The sequence below is a fragment of the Peromyscus eremicus genome, chromosome 11 (assembly GCF_949786415.1).
Source record: "Peromyscus eremicus chromosome 11, PerEre_H2_v1, whole genome shotgun sequence".
Classification (NCBI taxonomy): domain Eukaryota; kingdom Metazoa; phylum Chordata; class Mammalia; order Rodentia; family Cricetidae; genus Peromyscus; species Peromyscus eremicus.
The window spans coordinates 66,433,398-66,443,263 of NC_081427.1; positions in this window are offsets into that span (position 1 = coordinate 66,433,398).

Below are 9,866 nucleotides of genomic sequence, written 5' to 3' on the forward strand. Positions count from 1 at the left end.
TAATATGACTACAAGTTCGATTGTAATGACTAGCTACTAACTTTCGTTTCTTCATATCCTAATAGTTGGTAATAATAACTTTCAAGGATTAGTAAATTGCATTACTTTGTTAAATGAACTGTATAGGTACAATATCCTGAACAAGATTAGAAATATACACACAGCATTTTCTAACAAAATCAATCTCTAATTTATATCAATATACATAATTTGTATACAATATACAAAAATCCAATCAATGTAAAATATTTAAAACTAGTAGTTGCTTTCTAAAAGTAGATTCAATAATCTACCTTTTTATCTTATCATATCTATATAAATCAATCTCAAATATGTAGCAATATACATAATTTATATACAATATATAAAAATCCAATCCAATGTAAAATATTTAAAACTAGTAGTTGCCTTTTAAAAGTAGATTCAATAATCTACCTTTTTATCTACATCATATATATATCCTCTCTTTTTTCTTTTCAGAGTAGATTCAGTAATCTACCCTTTATGCTATCATTTTTATATCTTTTTTTCAGAGTAGATTCAATAATCTACCTCTTATCTATATCCTCTTTTTTCTTTTTCTTTTATATTTCAGACAAGATCCTTAAATCTAATCTCCTTTGTTTAGTCTTTTTCCTGACCATTAACAATAACAATTTGTTTTTTTTATTAAGAAAAAATTTTTGGCCCAGCAGTGGTGGCACACGCCTTTAATCCCAGCACTTGGGAGGCAGAGCCAGGCGGATCTCTGTGAGTTCGAGGCCAGCCTGGGCTACCAAGTGAGTTCCAGGAAAGGCGCAAAGCTACACAGAGAAACCCTGTCTCGAAAAACCAAAAAAAAGAAAAAAAAGAAAAAATTTTTATTCATTTTACACACCAAAGATTCCCCTCTTCCCTCCTTCTGTGCCCCCAGCCTCCCCCTCCTAGCCCACCCCCCACTTCCCACCACAAGAAGGTAAGGTCTCCCATGGGGAGGCATATCCAGTGGAGACAAGTCCAAGCCCTTCCCCCTGACTCAAGGTTGCACAAGGTATCCCATCATAGGTAGTGGGCTCCAAAAAGCCTGCTCATGAACCAGGGATGGATTCTGATCCTAATGCTAGGGGGCCCTCAAGCAGATCAAGCTACACAACTGTCTCTCCATGCAGAGGGTCTAGTCCAGTCCCATGCAGTCTCCACAGCCATTGATCCAACTTTCATGAGTTCCCACTAGTTTGGTTTGATCATCTCTTCAGGTTTCCCCATCATGATCCTGTGCACTTGCTCATAGAATCCCTCATGAGGCAAAGTCTGGAGAGATCTCATACACAGCACACCTGAAAGCTCTAGAACAAAAAGAAGTAACCACACCCAAGAGAAGTACACAACAAGAAAAAATCAAAACGAGGACTGAAATAATAAAAGAAACAAAGTGAACACTACAAAGAATTAAGAGTTGGTCCTTTGAAGAAATCAATAAGACAAATGCTTATCAAAATTAACTCAAAGGCAGAGAGAGAATATCCAAATTAACAAAATCAGAAATGAAAAGGAGGATATAACAACAGATACCAAGGAAAGCCAGCAAATTATAAAACCATATTTTAAAAACCTCCACACCACCAAATTAGAAAATCTAAAAGAGGGGTTGGGGATTTAGCTCAGTGGTAGAGTGCTTGCCTAGCAAGTGCAAAGGCCCTGGATTCGACCCTCAGCTCCAAAAAAAAAAAAAAAAAAAAAAATCTAAAAGAAATGGATAATTTTCTCAACAAGTACCACTTACCAAAGTTAAATCAAGATCAGATAAGCAATTTATATGGAATAGTAACCCCTAGTGAAATAGAAGGAGTGATCAAAATCACCCAATTAACAAAAGGCCAAATTCTACCAAACTTTCAAAGAAGAGTTAACTCCTCAAATTATTCCACACAGTAGAAACAGAACGGACATTGGCCAATTATTTTTTAAGAGGCTACAGATACCCAGATACTCAAATCACATAAAGACCCAATAAAGACTGAGAATTACACACCAATTTTCCTTATGAACATAGATGCAAAAAATACTTTCAAATATAATCCAAACACACATCAAAAAATCCACCCACTATGATCAAGTAGGCTTCATCCCAGAGATTCAGAAATGGTTCAACATACAAAAATCTGTCACTGTAATCCACCATATAAACAAACTGAAAGAAAAAAAACCCACATGATCATTTCATTAGATACAGTAGAGGCCTTTGACAAAATCCAACAGGCCTTCATGCTAAAATTCCTGGAGAGATTAGGAATGCAAGAGACATACATAAACACAATAAAGGCAGTTTACAGAGAGTCTATAGGCAATGTGAAATTAAATGGAAACTCAAAGCAATTCCATTAAAATCAGAAGGAGGACAAGGTTGTCCACTCTCTCCATATCTATTCAGCTTAGTACTTGAAATCTTAGTTAGAGATAAGACAACTGAAGGAACTTGAGGGGGCACAAATTGGAAAGGAAGACACCAAAATATCTTTATCTGCAGATGATATGATAATATACATAAGTGACCCTAAAAATCCCATCAGGGAACCAGGGAACTCCTATAGCTGTCATAGATTTTTAGCAAAGTATCTAGACACAAGAATAGCTAAAAAAATTGACAAAAGACAAAAACATCTCAGAAAAATATTTATGCTGTTAGGATGAGAGAACATTATATATATATATATATATATATATATATATATATATATATATATATATATAAATAATATATAAAAATTTTCATGAACAAATGGTTCAAGTACAGTAAAAGTAATTCCTGAAAATGAAAAAACGTGCAAAGAAAGCATAAAAATAATATAAAGTGCTGCTTTTGGAAGATACTTGCAACACATATAAGAAAAATACTGTTACTAAAATAAAATAAAAATACAAGTTCAGAAGAAGATTTCCACTGAAAAGACAAAAAACTCAGTAGAAAATCATGAAGAAATAAGACGGAAAGTGTGCATATCATAATGAAAAGCATGATGGCTAATATAAGCAAAAATAATAATAAAGCACATAAGCAATTATCAGTTGTCAAAAATGTAAATTTTAGAAATGCAGTTTGACATCTCTTAGCACCTATTGTATCGGCATAAGTTTACCAACAATACAAGACTGCCATGCTCTCCATATCTATTCAATATATTCAAATTCAAAACTCAAAGTCTTAGCTAACGCAATAAGACCTGTGAAAAAGATCAAGGCAATACAAACTGAAAAGGAAGGGAGAAGCCAAAGTATGATATAATAGTACAGATAAGTGACCCTAAAAATCCCACCAGAGAATTTGTACAGCTAATAAACCCTTTCAGCAAAATAGCTGGAAGCAAAATTTGTTCACAAACATCAGCAGTCATCCCACATACAAATGACAAACAGACTGAGAAAGTCATCAGGGAAACTACATCTTTGACAATAGCCTGAAATAATATGAAATATCTTGAGGTAACTCTAATTATGCAAGTGAAAGACTTATTTGATTAAAAGCCTCAAGTCTTTGAAGAATGTTATTGAAGAAGACATTAGAAGATGGAAAGACCTCCCGTGGTCATGGATTGGTAGGATTAACATAGTAAAAATGACCATCTTAACAAAAGAAATCTACAGATTCAATGCAATCCCCATCAAAATTCCAAAAACAATTTTGCACAGATCTCCAAAGGATAATTCTCAACTTCATATAGAAACACACAAACCCAGGATAGATGAAACAATCCTGAACAACAAAAGAACAGCTGGAGGTCTTATCATTCCCGATTTTAAGTTGTACTATAGAACTGTAGTAATAAAAATCACATGATATTGGCATAAAAGAGATGTATGGATCAACTGAAGATGCAGACATAAATCCACATATCTATGAACACATGATTTTTGATAAAATACAGCATCTTCAACAAATAGTTCTAGTCAAGGTGGATATCTGCATGTAGAAGAATGCAAATAGATCTATACTTACTACCCTGCACAAAACTGTACTCCAGATGGATCAAAGACCTCAATATAAAACCAGAGACACTTAACCTGATAGAAGAGAAAGTGGGGAATAGCCTTGAGCTCATTGGCAAGGGAGAAGATTTTCTGAACAGAACACCAATAGTGTGGGCACTAAGATCCACAATTAATAAATAGGACTTCATGTAACTGAAAAGCAAAGGAAGCTACCATTAGAACAAAGAGGAAGCCTACAGAATGGGAAAAAATTTTCACCTACTATACATCTGATAGAGGACTGATATCCAAAATATGTAAAGAATTCAGGAAACTAGGTATCAAAAAACCAAAATAATTTAACTAAAAATGGGTTACTGATCTAAGCAGCGAATTCTCTATAGGCAAAACTCAAATGGCAGAAAAGCACTTTAAAAAATGTTAAAGATCCTTATCCATCAGGGAAACGTAAATGGAAACTTCTTTGAAATTCCATCCCACACCTGTCAGAATGGCTAAGATCAATAATACAAGTGACAGCTCAGGCTGGTAAGGGTGTGGAATAAGGGGAACACTCCTCCATTGCTAGTGGAAGTGCAAACTTGTACAGCCACTATGGAAATCAACATGGAGGTTCCTCAGAAAGTTGTGAATGGATTTAACTCAAGATCCAGCTATACAACTCTTGGGCATGTACCCAAAGGATACTTCATCCTACCACAAGGACACTTGCTCTACCATGTTCATTACTGCTCTACTCACGATAGCCAGAAACTGGAAACAACTTAAGAGTTCCTAAACAGAAGAATGAATAAAGAAAGTGTAGTACATTTTACACAATGGAGTATTACTCAGCTGTTAGAAAAATGACATTATGAAATTTACAGTCAAATGGATTGAACTAGAAAAAAAAATCATCCTGAGTGGGGTAACCAAAACCAGAAAGATATAGTATTCATTTGTGTCTGGATATTAGCCATTGAATAAACGATAACCAAGTTACAATCCTTAAATCTAGAGAGGACAGACATAGAGAAAGGAAGGGACTGGGTGCACACATGTATCTCCCTGAGAGGGAGAAATAGAATATATTTCATATGTCAAGTGGGGGCAGGTGGGAATGGGAATTGGAATATTAGGTGAGAAGGGCCAGGGAAGATAGGGTTGATGGAGCGAATGAAGGGAGAGGCAACTGGAACTGACAGGCATTTGAAGGATTGAGGAAACCTAGAGCAGCCTAAACTCCCTAATACATGTGAAGGTGATTCTAATGAGGCCTCCTACCAATGGAGGAGACAGAGTTTTAATTGGCCCTCTCTTGAGGGCCAAAGGAGGCTTCCAATAAGGAGACTGGGTTGCATTCAATTGAGTTGTTTAGCCGAGGGGGTCTGATGGTAATCCCCAAACAACCCAAGCTGTTGCTAAGACAAAGGGTTGCTCTCTGCACTCTGAGAGCAGGGTCCCTTTGCTAAGGACAACACCAACATAACTCATTGAACATGGAGAAGTCTCGCTGGTGCCCACTCGGAGCTTTCACCCCTACATTCTAGTGTCTTTGGTGTAGGAGGATACTCTGCAGGTCATCAAGGGAGAGACATAAAAATCAACCCAGGCATAAAACCTTTGACCCCACCATCTATCCTCTCTGAAGGACATGCTAGGGCAGTAGTGGCACAGAACTTGTGGGAGTAGCCAAGCAGTGCCTGATTTGACTTAAGGCCCACTCCACTGTGTGGAACCTATACCTGACACTGTTTGGATGATCAAACATCAGAGACTAGATAGCCATAGATCTAGAGTAAAACCAAACACTACGGGTCTTGGAAAAATAAAGGTATCAATTAAATGACTCCTATTGATATTCTACTATACTTATTTGTTCATAATCTGAGAAGCTTCATCCTGCAGCAGAAGGGAATACATTTTAGATACTTAGAGATTCAAATATGATTCGTTTTTGGGTTTCTGCTGCACAAAGAAGCCTCCTAGGGCAGGAGTTCTGTGCATGAGTGGGTATGTGGTGGCCAAACTGGGTCAACATCAGCTGTCATTCTTTTTGCCCTCCACATTTTTTTTTTCAGCAAAATCTCTGAATCTGGAGCTCACTGACTCTGCTCAGCTGGCTGGGAGCAAGCCTCGCAGATCTGCTGTCTGCACCTCCCCAGAGCTGGAACTGAAAATGCAGACTTCCAAAGGAGGGAAGCAACCAACAGGTTGACCCCACTATGATGTCTATAAACCACAACAATGACCTGCTGGCAAGACAACCCTAAGGGTTCAGTAGCAGCATAACTACCCTGGTGGTAACCATTGGTTCTCTAATTGGACTTAAGATCCACTCAGCAAGAGGGAAATTATATCTGGTATCAGAAACCTAACCAACTCCCTAGGACTAGTGAAGTCATGGATCTTGGAGGAGAACATACAATCACCACTTTATTTTTTTATTTTATTATTATTTTTTTTTTTTGGTTTTTCGAGACAGGGTTTCTCTGTGTAGCTTTGCGCCTTTCCTGGAACTCACTTGGTAGCCCAGGCTGGCCTCGAACTCACAGAGATCCGCCTGGCTCTGCCTCCCGAGTGCTGGGATTAAAGGCGTGCGCCACCACCGCCCGGCCACTCAATCACCACTTTATTAAACCAATATAATACCTAATTACACTCTAAATATTTGTCCTTATGCCCACAGATAAGAATAGTCCCCACCATTCGTCAAGGAAATTTTTTTTTTCTTTTTTGCAATGGAAGGAGACCATAAAAGAAAACCACCACTAATCAGATTTCAGAGTTCCAGAGCTCAGTCCCAGTCGATGCACCTGTAAAACAACTCCTGCATTTAAGGCTCAGGGAACACTATAGAAGAGAAGTAGAAAGATTGTAAGAGCCAGAAGCTTGAGGAATTTGCTTTGAGATTGCGTTTTCTAGTAATGTCAGAAACCATAAGTCTCACCAACATGATTGCTTAAACATGGGCTAAACAAGAACAATACCGATAGGCATTCCTCACAAAGTGAATATGAGGAAGATCCATGAGACCTCAGCCCTACTCAAAATACTACAGGAAACTAAGGAATACTGAGAAGAAGAAGAGCATGGCAATTGGTCTTCCAATCAATTGGTCAGTCCTGCAAGCATACATACAAGTAATATTATATTGACTGAGAAGGATTTATTTAAGAATATATATATATATATATATATATATATATATATATATACATACACATACATACATACACACAGGTATACATATATAGGAATATATATGTCTATGTGTGTATGTACTAAATATGTGTGTGTGTGGTGTGTGTGTGTGTGTGTGTGTGTGTGTGTGTGTGTGTGTGTGTGTGTAATAGGCTCTGGAGTCAGGAACTCAGGTCCTAGTGCTCAATCGGTTAAGAGTGATGTTTTTCTGGTAGCAGCACACATTACATGTTGCTACTTGCTTCTGCGTCTTATAGCCTATATCTTTACACATTAGAAATCTACTTCTTAGATTAGTGTGATCTGTTTTATAACTTTGATTTGTAAATCCATTATTGTTAAGCCTTGACAATTAGGAATTGCTTGGGTTACACACTGATAAAATTCTCTGAAGATTTGACTTTAATCATTGATAGGATTAATGAATGATAAGGTGAGGCATCTCCAAATGAAATACCTTACCCTTTTTGAGACTAAAAAGCTTATAAATGAGTTTGTAATCACACATAAAAATTTATTATTTATTTACTATAGAAATCTTTGTAAGTATTATATCTTTATCTATTATTTAAAAGTTAATTGTGATTCTTACAGGTCAGCCTTTCTGAAAATGATTTCTAAACAGGAAATTGGTAGAAAAAATTCTTAACTCAGGCAATTTTGAAGAGAAAACACACTGATTCTCCTTTTTTCCTGTTGCTTCTCTGTAATGTCATTCAAAGCAGGTAAGTGTCCTCTGTAATCAAGAGGCCTAGAATACAGCCTACTTTTGAAAACATGTGGTTTCCTCATTTAGTCATGCTGGATCCATGGAATATACATTTACGTCTAAAACACGATGGGGATAAGGAATATCAGCAGAGTGCTGGTGCATGTATGATATTTGCCATTCTACAATGACAGAACTGTCGCACAGGCTAAAGAAGTAATGGAAGCTTTCCATGAATATTTCTTCTGAGCAGAACTCACAGTCATGGGTTTCTAGTCTGTATATCCAAATTAATGCCATCTTTATTGTGACCAACAGTAAGAAATTAGGGGAAGATTTTTTTAATAAACGTTTTCTCAAGAGGACCAAATACTGGATCTAGAAAAACCACCAGCTTTTACAAACAGCTCAAAAGAAGGTTTTTAAAACTTTCTAAAAAAATAATACTCTAAAGGTTAATAGCTTAACCTTTTATGAAACAAAATCAAATGCTTTGGTGATATTTTATGTACTAGAATAACGTTGTTCATTACGGTAGCCACTAGCCATATGTGGCTCTGGAGCATTTGGAATCTGGCTGCTACAAATACCAGCTGCTTAGAAATGAAGCAGGAGTCAGATGGTGATGACTATTTTGAAACTATTAGTTTCAAAAATGCAAAAGACATCATGAACAATTTTGAATAATTATAGAAATGCTCATCTTTTAGGCATGCTCATTGAAATATATTACTTTCACCTATTACATTTTTCTTTCAGGAATTTGGCAAGTTTTCATTATATCTGTGACTAATTTCTGTGGTTAACATTGTATTTTATTTTTTTCTTTTTATTGAAAATAGATTATTTTCTCATACAATATATCCTGATTACAGTTTCCCCTCCCCCTACTCCTTCCAGTACCTCCCTTCCCCTCTGATGCACTTTCTGTCTCTCATAGAATAAAAAACAGGCTCCTAAGAGATAACTGAGGTATGTACGTATTACAGACCTGTACAGACACAGTGCTTGCTGCTTCTTGTCTCTGTGAGTTCATATGAGCCTTGCTCAGTTGATTCAGACAGCCTTGTTCTCCTGGAGTCCATTCCCTTTGGCTCTTACAATCTTTTTGTTTGTTTGGTTTTTTGTTTTGTTTTGTTTTTGTTTTTGTTTTTTGAGACAGGGTTTCTCTGTGTAGTTTTGGTGCCTGTCCTGGATCTCGCTCTGTAGACCAGGCTGGTCTCGAACTCACAGAGATCCTCCTGGCCCTGCCTCCCAAGTGCTGGGATTAAAGGCATGGGCTCCGCTGCCAGGAAGCTCTTATACTCTTGCTGTCTCCTCTGGTATGAGATTCCCTGAACTCTGATGGCAGGAGTTTGGTAAAGACATCCCATTTAGAGCTCTGTGTTTCCAGGACTCTCTCTGCATAATGTCTGGCTGTGGGTCTTTTCATCTGTTCCCACCTGGAGAAGAAAATCCAAAATTTAGAGTCGATTGGAGATCATAAATATTAGAATGAAAGTTCCAGAGACTTGAGATATCCAAGGAAGGGAAACTTTGTTCTAAGGGGAGAAACTGCAGGAATCTGGAAAGGAGACAAGGGAACTCCCCAGAGGAAAGTTCCCTAATGAATGGGAGGTTTCTGCCTCACAGAACAGGAGAGGGAATTTAGATAGGAAACACTAATAAAAGCAATGCTCTTTGAGGACCACAGGAAAACTTTGAATTAGAAGTGGTAATAGATGCTTGTGAGTTCCTGAATGATTACATTCGAAGTGGAGAGAAGCTTTACAGCATTAAATGCGGTGATTCTGTCTAGTTTCCCAGCATTGGTTCAGTCTTGACAACTACTAAAGGAGACTCTTGATTGCTATTCGCAACAAATAAGTTGTGTTTGCAATATATGTTCCTATTTCGCAGGTCCTGCACTGTAATGGGGACTTGGATTCATTGACCTACTCACTGTTTTTGTCAATATTATCAATACTGGCATCACATTTTAACCAGCAAAAAGAAAAATGAACATGTC